Source organism: Cetorhinus maximus, chromosome 24 (genome assembly GCF_964194155.1).
Source record: "Cetorhinus maximus chromosome 24, sCetMax3.hap1.1, whole genome shotgun sequence".
In the NCBI taxonomy this organism is placed as follows: domain Eukaryota; kingdom Metazoa; phylum Chordata; class Chondrichthyes; order Lamniformes; family Cetorhinidae; genus Cetorhinus; species Cetorhinus maximus.
Genome location: NC_135902.1, coordinates 5,433,057 through 5,446,159, shown reverse-complemented (window position 1 = coordinate 5,446,159; position 13,103 = coordinate 5,433,057).

Here is a 13,103-nt window from a genome sequence, read left to right as displayed (position 1 = left end):
TGCTTTAACATAACCATCTGTCCTATTTAAGAGGTGCTGTCAAGTGCCAACAATAAATATTTCAGCTATCGTTCTCCCCTTCATCTCTCAGTTTCCTTCTCCTTGTACTATAGCCTCCTTTGTGGTTTTAAAACTCAGTTCCTTTTTCATTATGTAGTTCAGACAATACATGTGGATTGAGTTACACAGCTGATATTCATTACGTCGGGATCCAAAATAATCCAATTGCCATGGTACATAATGAATAAGGCAGCCTGCAGTTGGGTAAATAATTTACTCACATGTCCTGTCATTCTCAGACGAGTGGCTGGTTCTGTCCATTTTATCCATAATATTTTAAACGGCGAAAGGCTTCTCAATCGGGTATCTATTTTCTATGTTGTACTTTGGTGGCAAAGAGGTAGTGAGGTTAACCACGAACCAATGTTAAAGAAAATTATAGAATTAACTTTGAGTATTGCTTAAAGAGAGACATGATTTTTCACCTCGCACCCATCAGGACAGATGTGAGAATACCAAGTTTCAAAGGGAGCAAAAATTTACACGGTATGAGAAGAGGGTGCTGATTGGTTGCCATGTTGACCCTGATTGGGAGAGGCGTTGCCATAGAGAAATGCACCAGGGAACTATTGTTCTCCTGTGCTTTTGCTTGATTCAAAAGAGGCACAATGCCTGGACATTTCCTATTCCCTGCATAGGAACACATGTAGCTTCTAGCAAGTGTAAGTGAGCCACATGGTGAGCCCGACTGATAGCCTTAAATTGGTTGTTGGTGTAATCCGTAGCACACTTGGGATTATTCATCAAGTGCTGTCCAATTGCATTAGATCTAACATTAGATTTTTTTGTTCTGAAGGATATTCTGGAGTTTTACTTGAATACCTTTAGAGATCAAAGAGAGGTCATACAGAGCTTTCCCTTAGAAATTAAATGGGTTGATTGATCAATGCACAATACAATTGAGTCTGTCTGGTTCATGGATGGAGCAGGTTCATGTCCTTCCATAAAACCCTTTTCAGAAGTTTTGTGTTTCGCTATAAACTCGCCCAGCCCGATATCCTGTGTAAATACATGTCTGCGTCTTTAAGCTCGGTCCGATTATCTCAATAATCAGCATTTTGCGGATTTATTTCCGCTCCTTATTTCTTGGTGATAAAGTTCAAACCCTGCCCTCAGACAGCTGTGCTTGTTCTGTTGCTCCCCTGGTCACTGTAAATGCCGCTCCAGCTGCTGATCAACGTCAGGGGTCTCGCTTTGAAATGTATTGTTTTTAATGGGAATGCTATGGAATCTCAAACCTGCCAGGATTAAAAACAGGCTGGTGGAGTACAGTCAGTACTCTGCCTGTTGTGAACAGCTGAAGGGATGTGCTGTTTGATGGGGGCCAGTCGTTGGCATGTACGGCGCACGTACTTGGCATTGACTGGCACTGAAACCCATAGACCACATCACTCATTTGTGTGGTCGGCAGAACATCTTTTTGGCTTGACAGCAGCATCCTGTTAGTGGAATTTACTTTTCAGTTAGCGGAAAATTTAATTTTCCTAATTTTGTTATCTTATTTCCTGCCACCTATTTAAGTCCACACCGATGAGCTGAACCCTTTGAAGAAAACTGAGTGAGATTTTTGATGCCAGTTGAATTTTACTTCATTCATTCACATGAGGAAGTTCCCCTTCCTCCCCCTCTTTCCACAATCACCAGAGTTTGGCCAATATTGAGAGTTGCCAGTGGAGAACAAAGCAGAGGAAAAGCATCATCCCATCACTTTGTGACACAGCATTTCATAAATTCCACTTGGTGGTGGGGTTGGCGGACCAGGCGCAGTACAAGCTAATAGGATGTTTTTGTTTATTGTGAGGGGAATTGAGTACAATAGTAGGGAGGTTATGCTTCAGGTGTACAGGGCACTGATGAGACCACATCGGGAGTATTGTGTACAGTACTGGTCTCCTTATTTAAAGATGGATGTAAATGCGTTATAAGCAGTTCAGAGAAGGTTTACTAGACTAATAAGAGGAATGGGCGGGTTGTCAAAAGAGGAAAGGTTGGACAGGTTAGGCTTTTATCCACTGGAGTTTAGAAGAGTAAGAGGTGACTTGATTGAAAGATCCTGAGGGGTCTTGACAGGGTGGATGTGGAGAGGATGTTTCCTCTTGGGGGAGAATCTAGAACTTAGGGGTCACTCATTTAAGACAGAGACGAGGAGAAATGTTTTCTCTCAGAGGGTCGCGAGTCTTTGGAACTTTCTTCCTCAAAAAGCAATGGAAGCAGAGTCTTTGATAGATAGATTCTTGATAAACAGTGACCAGGGGAGCAACAGTTTAGGGGTGGGCAATAAATGCAGCCTGAGCCAGTGACACCCACATCCCAAAAAGGAAATAAAAAAAGGGGGCGATGAAAAGTTATTGGAGGTAGGTGGGAGGCACCAATCAGATCAGCCATGATCTTATTGAATGGGGGAGCAGGTTCGAGGGGCCGAGTGGCCTACTCCTGCTCCTAATTCACATGTTCGTATGTATGTCTGTACGCAGGCATAGAAATAGACTTAGATGTTCAAATAGTCACAGGCCACTACTGTTCCTGTGCTGTACATCAGAGGGCGGGAATTCTATCTGAAGGGCTGCGGGTAAGGGTTAAATGATGAAGATGTGGGGACGGGGACAGATGGATATTCTGGAGTTTTATTTGAAACTTTTGGGGAGATCAAAGAGAGGTCACTCAGAGTTTTCCCTCAGAAATTAAATGGGTTGATTGATCAATGCGCAATACGATCGAGTCTGTCTGGTTCATGGATGGAGCAGGTTCATGTCCTTCCATAAAACCCTTTTCAGAAGTTTTGTGTTTCGTTATAAACTCGCCCAGCCCGATATCCTGTGTAAATTCGTGTCTGCGTCTTTAAGCTCGGTCCGATTATCTCAATAATCAGCATTTTGCGGATTTATTTCCGCTCCTTATTTTTTGGCTATAAAAGTTCAAACCCTGCCCTCAGACAGCTGTGCTTGTTCTGTTGCTCCCCTGGTCACTGTAAACGCCGCCCCAGCTGCTGATCAACATCAGGGGTCTCGCTTTAAAATGTGCTGTTTTTATTGGGAATGCTGCCAGGATATTGGACAACTCCAATTTCTAAACATGATCTATTCCGTTACCAAGGTTTTACACTGGAACATCTTTTTGAAACTGCAGAGTTAGGGGTTATTACTCCATCGTGCACAGTGTTCACTTTCAGCTGAATGGGTTTAGTTTTAAAGTGAAAGAAATAATTGGACAATTTTTTGGATAATGCGTTTATTTTAATGTTCTGAGATAGTAAGGATCCTTTAGGAGTCATTAAATTTGCCCAGAAACTTGATTCCTAATTTATCTTTTGTAGCAATAGATTGTGATGCCATTCCTACAATAAGATTCCTCGTGTCTGTCATCTGCATTGCCAGTTACTTACACCTTGCTTTCTGAATCGAGTTGCCAATGAACTTCGTCATTGGTCAGGTGCTCAGGCCTCCCTTCATAAGAAGCTATTTCCCCCCATTCCCTCCAAAGTGCGATCGAGAACTTTAAAAACAATTTGTTCGCAGGACTTGGGCAGGGCCAGCACTAATTGTGCTTGAGAAGATGTTGGCGAACCACTTACTTAACAATCGGTGGTGACAGTCTGGAATGCGCTGCCTGGGAGGGTGGTGGAGGCGGGTTGCCTCACACCCTTTAAAAAGTACCTGGATGAGCCCTTGGCACATCATAACATTCAAGGCTATGGGCCAAGTGCTGGTAAATGGGATTAGGTAGGTAGGTCAGGTGTTTCTCACGTGTCGGTGCAGACTCGATGGGCCGAAGGGCCTCTTCTGCACTGTGTGATTCTGTGATTCTGTGAACTGATTGGCTTGATAGGCCACTTCAGAAGGCAGTTAAGGGTCAACCACATTTCTGTGGGTCTAGAGTCACATAAAAACAGAAGATTCCCTTCCCTAAAGCGTATTATGAAACTAGATAGGTTTTTTTAACAACAATTCACAATGAGAGAGGAGCAATAATGAACTAAAATAACAATTGAGAGCTTGGGGAGAGGGAATATTACAGGGGAGAGGAAAGGACTGGGAGTAAGGGAGTATTGTGGAAGATGGCAATGGAATCTGCTTTCAGTCAGGATGTACTGAGCACTACTTACCAATTATAACAGGGGGAAATAAAAGATCAAACTATCTGAGTGTGTAAGCAAGCCACAGATGATCAATAATTAACGACTAATAACGCTCAGGAATGAACCAAATGTAACAGGTAAATTCTCCAATGTTCCCAGCTGAGAGTCATGCTTGAGGGTCAGAAAGTCAGTGACAGGCACTGTAGTCTCCGATCTCTAACCATGTGATATTGCTGAGTTTACCGTTGCGATTTGTATTTATTCATTTTGCTTTTATCCACTTGATTAAGCTTAGGTTTAGAGCAAGTGTTTTGTCGTTGTTGGCATCTCCTTAAAATCTGGCCTCTTTTGTCCTGGGATATTATGGGATGTCATATGGCACTAAATCTCACCAGGTCCAAATACTCTTCAAATAAGCTCCATGAGCATATTTGGGGCCTCAATTCACACAAAAAAAAGTAATGTGAATCGGGATGAAAACTAATGTTTCTCCAACTCTGAGCAAAGCTTTGGAATTCGGTTCAAAGCCAAAACCACAGAGAAATACAAATAGACGTCGCTGCTGAAATGATGCTTCGATTTGATGATTCGCACACGTGGAACAAGCGATGGCTAGTGGAAAATTTGTGAGCTTTGTAACTGCCCTGTATTTCGCAAGAGCGGAACTGGTCTCAGCTGTCCTGCTTTGGCCCCTTTTTTCCTGACTGTTAATCCATCAGTTAAGGCTGCGTTCTGGCTTTGTGCCTTTGTGCAATCATCAGCTTTCATCAGGAAAGCTATCCGTGGCTCCACAGTGAATCATATCTTCCACCAAATCAGCAGATGTTTAATAACCTTGAAATCTCCAGATTGTGATAATATCACATCAAATCGCTAGGTTTGATTTTCTGTGCCTCCCTCTGCGGGTTTCTCAACAGAACTAGGGGGTGGGAAATGTGTTGGGTGCATTCTGCTGAGTTCCCCTACCTCCCCCTTTCACCGTCCACCCCACTGCAACGTTCAATGGTTTGATTGATCTGTGTTTGATTATGTTGGTCTGCTCACTGATCCACGTTCACTGTACTTGATTGCTTAAGCCTGCGGGTGGAGGTGCCCGAGAGTTAAGTAACTGACGCCATCCAGAAAGTTCTGAAAGATCTGGGAATCTGAACTGAGACTGTGGGCTGAATTTCACACTGATCGGGCAGGCAAGTGCCCAACCTGATCGGGCATGAAATTGCGCAAGAGGACGTTGGGTGAGCGTCCTGACATCATCCCATGCTCGTGCGATATTTCAGTTGGTGGGCGCACGCAAAAGTGTGCCAACAATTAAGAGGGCAATTAAGCCCATTAATGGGGCAGTTGTCTGTCATTTGTGTAGCCCGTCCAACCTTACAGTTGGCAGATGGGTGAATCGGCCAGGCGGCCTTTGTATTTTTCATTAAACCTCACCCAAGGGCGGGATGAGGTTTCTGTTATTAAATAAAATAAAAATAGAAATCTGTGAACAGCATTTTTACAATCTATATGTTCAGGTGCCTGATTGTGATGCTTGGATATTTTTTTTTCCTGATTTTTAAAAGGTTATTTCCTGAGTTTCGGGTCTTCGGCTCCCTGAGGCAGCTCTCTCTGCCCTCAGGGAGCTTTCTGTTAGCGCTCGTCCGCGTCATCACCCGCCTTCTTCCCGTCCCCATCCCGGCAGCGCTGAGTTTTTCAGCGCCTGCTTCATGCTGGCTGGGCCGTTACTTGTTCAGCCAGCGTGAAATCGCGGTTGGTAGTGGATTGCGGTCAACGGTACCTGTCCCGACCGCTCCCAGGCCGATCCTTCCCACCCACCAAGCTGAAGATTCAGGCCCACATGTGTGGAAATCCCTGTGAGTTCTCAGATATTTTTAAGTACTGTACATAAATGTGTTGTAGATTTAGAACTAGCGTCACCCCTGCATCTCCGTGAGATAAATCAGATGTACAGCAAACTAGTGAATACATAACACCCACAATTTTACTTAGGATTGGGTAGGATTTTAACTGTTAATATGGAACCAGATTCCTAGCTGCCTGTGGCAGAATGAGGACACCGTGATTTTAACTGTCAGATCTCACAAACATGCTGCTGGCCAACTTCTTGCTGGGAAATGCAAGCGACCCCTGGTTGTCCATCAGCACTTCAGTAAGTTTGGGGACTGGGGTGATGTGGTTGGGGGGTTGGGGGGGATTGGCTTGCGAGGGTGGGAGAACACTCTCCTGGTATGGAGAGTAGGAGAGGGCGGAGCCCTTGTGGAGCCTGGAGGTGCACTCTTGATCTTTGGACTTCAAGTCACCTTGAATAGTCTCTTCTGCCTTCGATCCTCGTCTCATTTAACCTCACCCGGTCGGGGACCTACATCAGCTTCTCCTGCTCAGGCTGGAGTTAATATCCTGGTCGAGGCTGTAAGATATCAATCTGCAGGAGGAACTCTGCCACCTTCATTTGGGTGCCTTTGCTCTGAGGAACAGGTTAAAATTGAAGATGGCAGCATGCAGGCACTCAGTTTTAATTGCCTACCTACCTGGTTAAAATTGGCCCCATTGTTCTGATTGTTCATTGGAAGTGACCTACGCCACGTCTGTTTATATACGTGTGGAATGCATCGGAATGATGGATTTCAAACAATGGAAAGATAGCATCTGACATATCTTCTGCGTTCCATCAGTACCGAATGTCATACCTGCCCTGTCCCTCCTGGGCGTTCAGCATTGCCAAGATAGTGAAGTTGGCTCCTTTATACTTTGAAACCCAGCATAACAACTACAGCAGGCTTCTGATAACACGCCACAACCCACCAACCATTTTCTCCCTGGCAGGCTCTTGGTGAGGGCCACTAAAATTATGCAAGTGAACTTCAGGCCAGAAAATTGGCCTGGACAGACGCACAGGCCTCGACCAGGATATTAACTGCAGCCTGGGCAGGAGAAGCTGATGTGAGATGACGATGGAAAGCGGAAGAGGCTATTTGAAGGTGAGTTGAAGTCCAGCTGAATATAAGGTTAGCATGGGAAATCTAGGTCAGTGAATTGGAACCTGGACATCTTAACTCAGTTTATATTCAGATAAGCCATGGAGACCAGCTTGTTATGACCACCATTAATGACCCCTGTACCAAAAGACTTGGTTTGTTTTATGATTTAGTTTCCCTCCACAGCTTTTGTGTTTTGCCCTCAATCCGTGAAGAATTGACCACCTTTGCTATTTTCAGTGTGTATCTGAACAGAAGCAGTGCAAGTCTAGGTGTATGTGTGTGCACATCACCGATGGTGCCAACTTTCCATCCCCCATGTTACACTGTTTTATGGAGCTATGCATGGGGTTTTGTGGCTCAGTAGGTTGCACCCCTGCTGCTGAGTTAGACGCTTTGGGTTCAAGTCCCACTCCAGGACTTGTTGGCCACGGAAAAAGTGTTCACGAGGTGGTTCAATCAGGTTAATAATCAGCCTGCTAATTCTTCCAATACTTTCCCATTACTCCCCAAAGGGAGGAAAATGTGTGTGAAGATACGAAAGAAAGTCAAGATTAACCCCCAGGCTGAGGAAGTTGCTCTTTGCCATGTTGTGATATTAAAACTTTACTCATGCACCTTGAATGGATAATTTGAGATCAATTTTGTGTGTTGGAATAATCAAAATAAATATTGGGTGTGCCTTGGGGGTTATGTCTAGTCTTCTACGAGAAGGACACAACAAAATGCACACAGGCTTTATCCTAATGATAGCCCTAATATTAATCACAGCCTTACAGGAGCTCCTCCTGGAATTTTACAAACCCTTGTTCCAATCTTAATTTTTAAATTTTCTTTTTGGGTAAGTTTTGATGAGAGCTGTTCGGACGCAGCATATTGGAGTCTGTCATAAGACACTGAGCAGCCTTTAGTCCTTTGAGGCTCCTCAGGAATGTGACTCATGTCACACAATCCACAGGTTGTTCAATGAATTAAGCAAGAGGAGAGTTTCATTCTCAGCTGTCGCTTCCTTGGAGGAAGGGAAATATCTGAACACGTTGACCCCCTAACCTCAGAAATTTGGAGAGCCTGTAACTGTGACAGACTTCAGATTCAGTCCTGTTGACACTCCTGCTGCACAACAATAACTCGATTGAAAAAAACGGGCCCAGAATTAATTTCACCAGGTGCTTTTTGTAACGTTTTAACCTGGGTAATGCTTCATTGGAATGATGGGGGAGGTTCCCAGAAGGAAACAACAGTTGGGACCAGTACTCTCATTTCCCAGTTTTACTGATGTTCCATTTTAAGGTGTACAAGACCAGTTCAGACCAGTATTTTTATTTCCCAGTTTTTACTGCTTTTTCCTTCTGGGTTATGGGTTAGGTGAGTGATCCAGGTCAAAAATGACTCTCAGAACTTAAACAGGCCCGTGGGTAAGTCTGCAATTGGTCCCTTCCAATATTGGAATATAGACTTTGCAAGAGCTTCACTGAATGGGTTTTTCCTGCTAAAGGATATAAAACTACAGGGGAAATCTCACAAATGTATTGATTGTCTGGTTCTTTTACAATGAATGACCCACAAGTGGGTCAGAGTTAACATCATTCACCAGCAGCCAGCGAATCTACCTGCCGAACTTTTCAAATGGCTCGATTCTTTTTTCCTGATTCCACAGGCATCCATTGCCAATAAAAAATAATCACAAGTTAACCACGTGTACGTGGTTGAACAATCGGTCTGTATGTCTTATCAAAAAATATTGGCGGAGAATTTGTTCTCTGCATTGCCAGCGTTGCAAGTGCTATGGAAGCCCCGAGGTCACATTGCTTCCGGCGTGGCCTACACCGGGAAGGGTGCTCGTCCCGGAGAGTGTGCGGAGGGCTCAGGTTCCGTTTCTGCTGATTTGGCACATGGTGTGGAAGCCTGTACTGCGCAGGTCCCGTGAACAGTCACTCACAGCTGAACAGGTATCCAACTGCAGGAGCCCTCCTACACACCCCACCCACCCCCCTCCACTCACCTCCACCAGCGGTCTCTCCTTCTTATTGCAGTTCCCAAGTGACCTGAACCCGCTAAGCGTTTCGGATTAAAAAGGTCCTGGCTGGCATTCAGATTCATGCTCACCCTTCAGCCGGTTGTCGCTCAACTGCTGCTTCTTCTTAGTTTTCATTTCTCACGTCCTGCAAGTTGTGTTCAACAACAATAACTCGCATTTACATAACAATGCGCGTCGCTGGAGGAGCTTGTGGTAGCTGAGCGGCAGCACCAGTTTGTTCAGAGCCCCAGGCAGTGCAGGTAAGCCTTTCTTCCAGGCCTACACCAATGTAATTGGAATACATGTCAAAACACTGGCTACAGCCAGTTCTAAACAATGCTGCGCCTGTCATATTCCGTGTGGAATGGTGTTATGGGGGAAAGCGTCAGTGAGGGATTAGGGTGAACAAGATCTGATAACACGAGGGTGACAACAAGGACTTATATTTATATAGAGCCTTCAACATATTGAAACTTCCCAAGGTGCTTCACAGGAACATTGGCAAACAAAGCCTGACATTACGTCACATAAGGAGATATTATGTCAGGTGAGCAAAAGCTTGGTCAAAGGAGTAGGTGTCTTAAAGGAGGAAAGTGAAGTAGAGAGGCAGAGAGGTATAGGGAATGAATTTTAGAGCTTGGTGCCTAGGCAACTGAAGACACAGCCAATGATGTAGCATTTATAATTGGGCATGCACAAGAGGCCAGAATTAGGGGAACACGAATATCTTGGAGGTTTGTGGGGTTGGAGCAGATTACAGAGATAGGGAGGAGAGAGGTATGGAGGAATTTGAAAACAAGGATGAGAATTTTTAAATCAAGATTTTGTTTGACTGGGAGCAAGTGTTCGTCAGTGAAGACAGGTATGATAGGGGAATGGGACTTGCCATAAGTTAAGACAAGGGCAGCAGAGTTTTGAATGACCTAAACTTTATGGAGGGTAGAATGTGGGAGACCAGTCAGGAACGTGTTGGAATAGCCAGGTCCAGAGATAACAAAGGCGAAGGTTTCTGCAGCAGATGAGCTGAGACAGGGGTGAAGTCGAGCAATACTACAGAGCGGGAAATAAGTGGTCTCTGAGATAGTGCGAATATGAGGTCAGAAAATCACCTTGTGATAAAATGTAACAACAAGATTGGGAACAGACTGTCTTAATCTCAGACTATTGTGAGAGGGATAGAGGTAGCTAGGGAATGGAGTTTGGAGCGATCCGGACTGTAAACAAGTTTCAGTCTTCCCAATATCTAATTACTAATGTTGAACTAGTGAGACTCCATCCTCCCCTAATTCCACTGGCCTTGAGAAAGCGAGGCGGGGGCTTGTCTTCCTGAGTCCAGCTTCTGTTCAGACCTGCTCCCCTTTATCACATTCCATCTGCAGACAGAACACTAGTTTAAGGAGTCCACGCTTTTTCAAATTTGTGCCAACATTCCACTGCAAACAACATCCTCGCTGTCAGGGCATGTCTGAGATCTTCCTCACCGTCGCTAGGTAAGGCCGACTTATCAATCTTGCTTTGTATCTGCAATTAGAAAATGTGCATGATTGCTCAAACCATTTTACTCTGCCTCAGATGTTTGAATAATGCACACATTACATTCAGTGGCCCTCAATGTGGGCAGTGGCTTGGCTCAGAATTGACAAGATTTCTATCCTGTGATTATCACAGGTTAGGGGTCCTACCGCTCCGCTCCAGGAAATGCACCACGTCTCACAGTTGACCCCAAGGGAAACAAAAACTGAAAGCTGTAAAAGCCAGTATTTGACTCGCTCGGACTGTTTTACACTATCATGGAAAGACCTGACTGAGTGGGTCAGGGCATAGGGTGGAATCATCCCAGATTTGCAGGTGGGAGAAAAGTTGTTTTACCCGCCGGCCGCAATGGTGGGTTTTCGCGCCGTATCGTCCCATTCCCGCCTCATTAATTATGCAGCCACAGGAAACGCGCCATCTCGCTGGCGGGCAGCATCTGATTTGCCCGCCATACCTTTACCCCTCGCTGTTTCCTCACGCAGGGTGCCACATTTAAACTGCAGCCACGCGCACTTCTCAATGATCGCAGCCCAGGGCTGCTGCCATGAAGACATGGCCCCAAAAGCCTAGAACAGTGCAGCCCCCTGATTCAGTGACACATCCTCGGGACGCCTTCTGGACACTGTGGAGACCCGCTGCAATGTCATCTACCCCTGCTCTGGCTGCAGGATGCCCATCAGTCTCACCACTCTGGCTTGGGAGGCGGTGGCAGAGGTGGTCAGTGCCAATGCTGCACTCAAGAGGTCAGCCATCTAGTGCAGAAAACAGGTGAATGATCTCATCCATGCCGCCAAGGTAAGGCAACCACCTTATCACCCTAAACTCACACATTCAAATGGCCATCACACATTCACTGGCATCTCACTCACTGCCAGCTCAAGGGACATCACCACTCAAACTCTCACACACACCCTCACATCTTCACCTGGCCTCATCTCCTCTGGAGACTGTCTCCTCAGCCCTCACCATCTTGAGGCCACTTGCACAGGTCTACATGTGCTCCTCACATGTATCCTGGGATACCCTCCTTCCCCAGTACAGCCCTCACCCTGCAGCCTCTTCCCTTGCCTGAGGCCACTTCTCCCCCTGCCCCAAAGCAAGCCCTAGCCCTGCAGCCATTGAAAAGTCACCCCCGCCTTACAGCTGGTCAGGTAAGTAGAGACCTGCCTGTGAGCCCCCTAAAGATGATGTGGTGCTGCCTGCACAGATCAACGTGTGTCCCCACACACACCCTGGGACACCCCCCTTCCCTAGTACAGCCCGCAGCGTCTTCCCTTGCCTGGGGCCACTACTCCCCCTTCCCCAAGCACTCCCTCACCCTGCAGCTGTTGAAAAGCCACCCCCGCCTTTTGGCTGGTCTGGTAGGTAGAGACTGGCCCCAGAGCCCCCCTAACAGTGATGTGGCACTGCCTGCGAAGCCTGGCACTGATGACTGCGAGTGCTGCCCGAAGCAAGGTGGGCAAACAAACCTCACGGTCCAGAGTGAAGTGCAGCTCACCAGGTGCAGGTTGCTTTTGTACATTGCGGAGCGGACAATCGCAAACTGGCTTCACGGTGGCATGAAACTGATTTTTGGTCATCTCACCATATTGTTCCCCCCCTCCCCCCACCCGCCATGATGCCTGACGCCAAAGGAGCCAGAAAACTCCCGCCATAGACAGAATGTCCCAGTTAAACAACTGCTTAATCTGTTTAAATTCAGCAGGAAACTTACCCAAAAACTGTCAGATACTCAAATCACCAATATCGCCGGTGCAGCCAGGCAAATTTACCCAGAGGAATGATTTACAATTTACCTTTCACCCAATTATTCAGACCAAAGAGAAAGCAAAATTATTGGCGCAGCAATGCTTTTCTATAATTTTACCGTGCTGGGACTGCAGCTGATCTTTTGGTTTAACATCTCATGTGAATGATACTGTGACAAGTAGGCGGAGACCTGAAGATTTCCTGGACAGTCTGGTATGAGGAATCCACCCAATTAGTATTTTGGAGGAGGTTCAGCGGAATGGTACCAGGGAAGCGGGGTGAATGGATTTCAAAAGGGAATCGAACGGGCACTTGAAGAAATTAAATTTGCAGGGCCACAGCCATAGGGTGGAGAATGGGGCTGGCTGGATTGCTCTATGGAGAGCTGGCACTGAGAAGCGATAGAGTAAACTATGAATGTTCCTCTTAGAGCAGAGAGATTAAGGGGAGATTTAAAAGAGGTGGTCAAAATTATGATAAAGTAGATTTTTGATGCTTAACACACCTCCATTAACAAGTGACAGGAAGGAGAAAATGAAGTAATAATTATAGAAGCTTCATACTGACTTGTGTTGGAATAAGGGACCACCTCAAACTAGGGAAGCTGAACACCTTCAATCTGTTCTCTAATCAAGCAAGATACTGTTCTGTTAGTAAAGACTGAAAAGCTTACCCTCAAATGAAGTTATTTTAA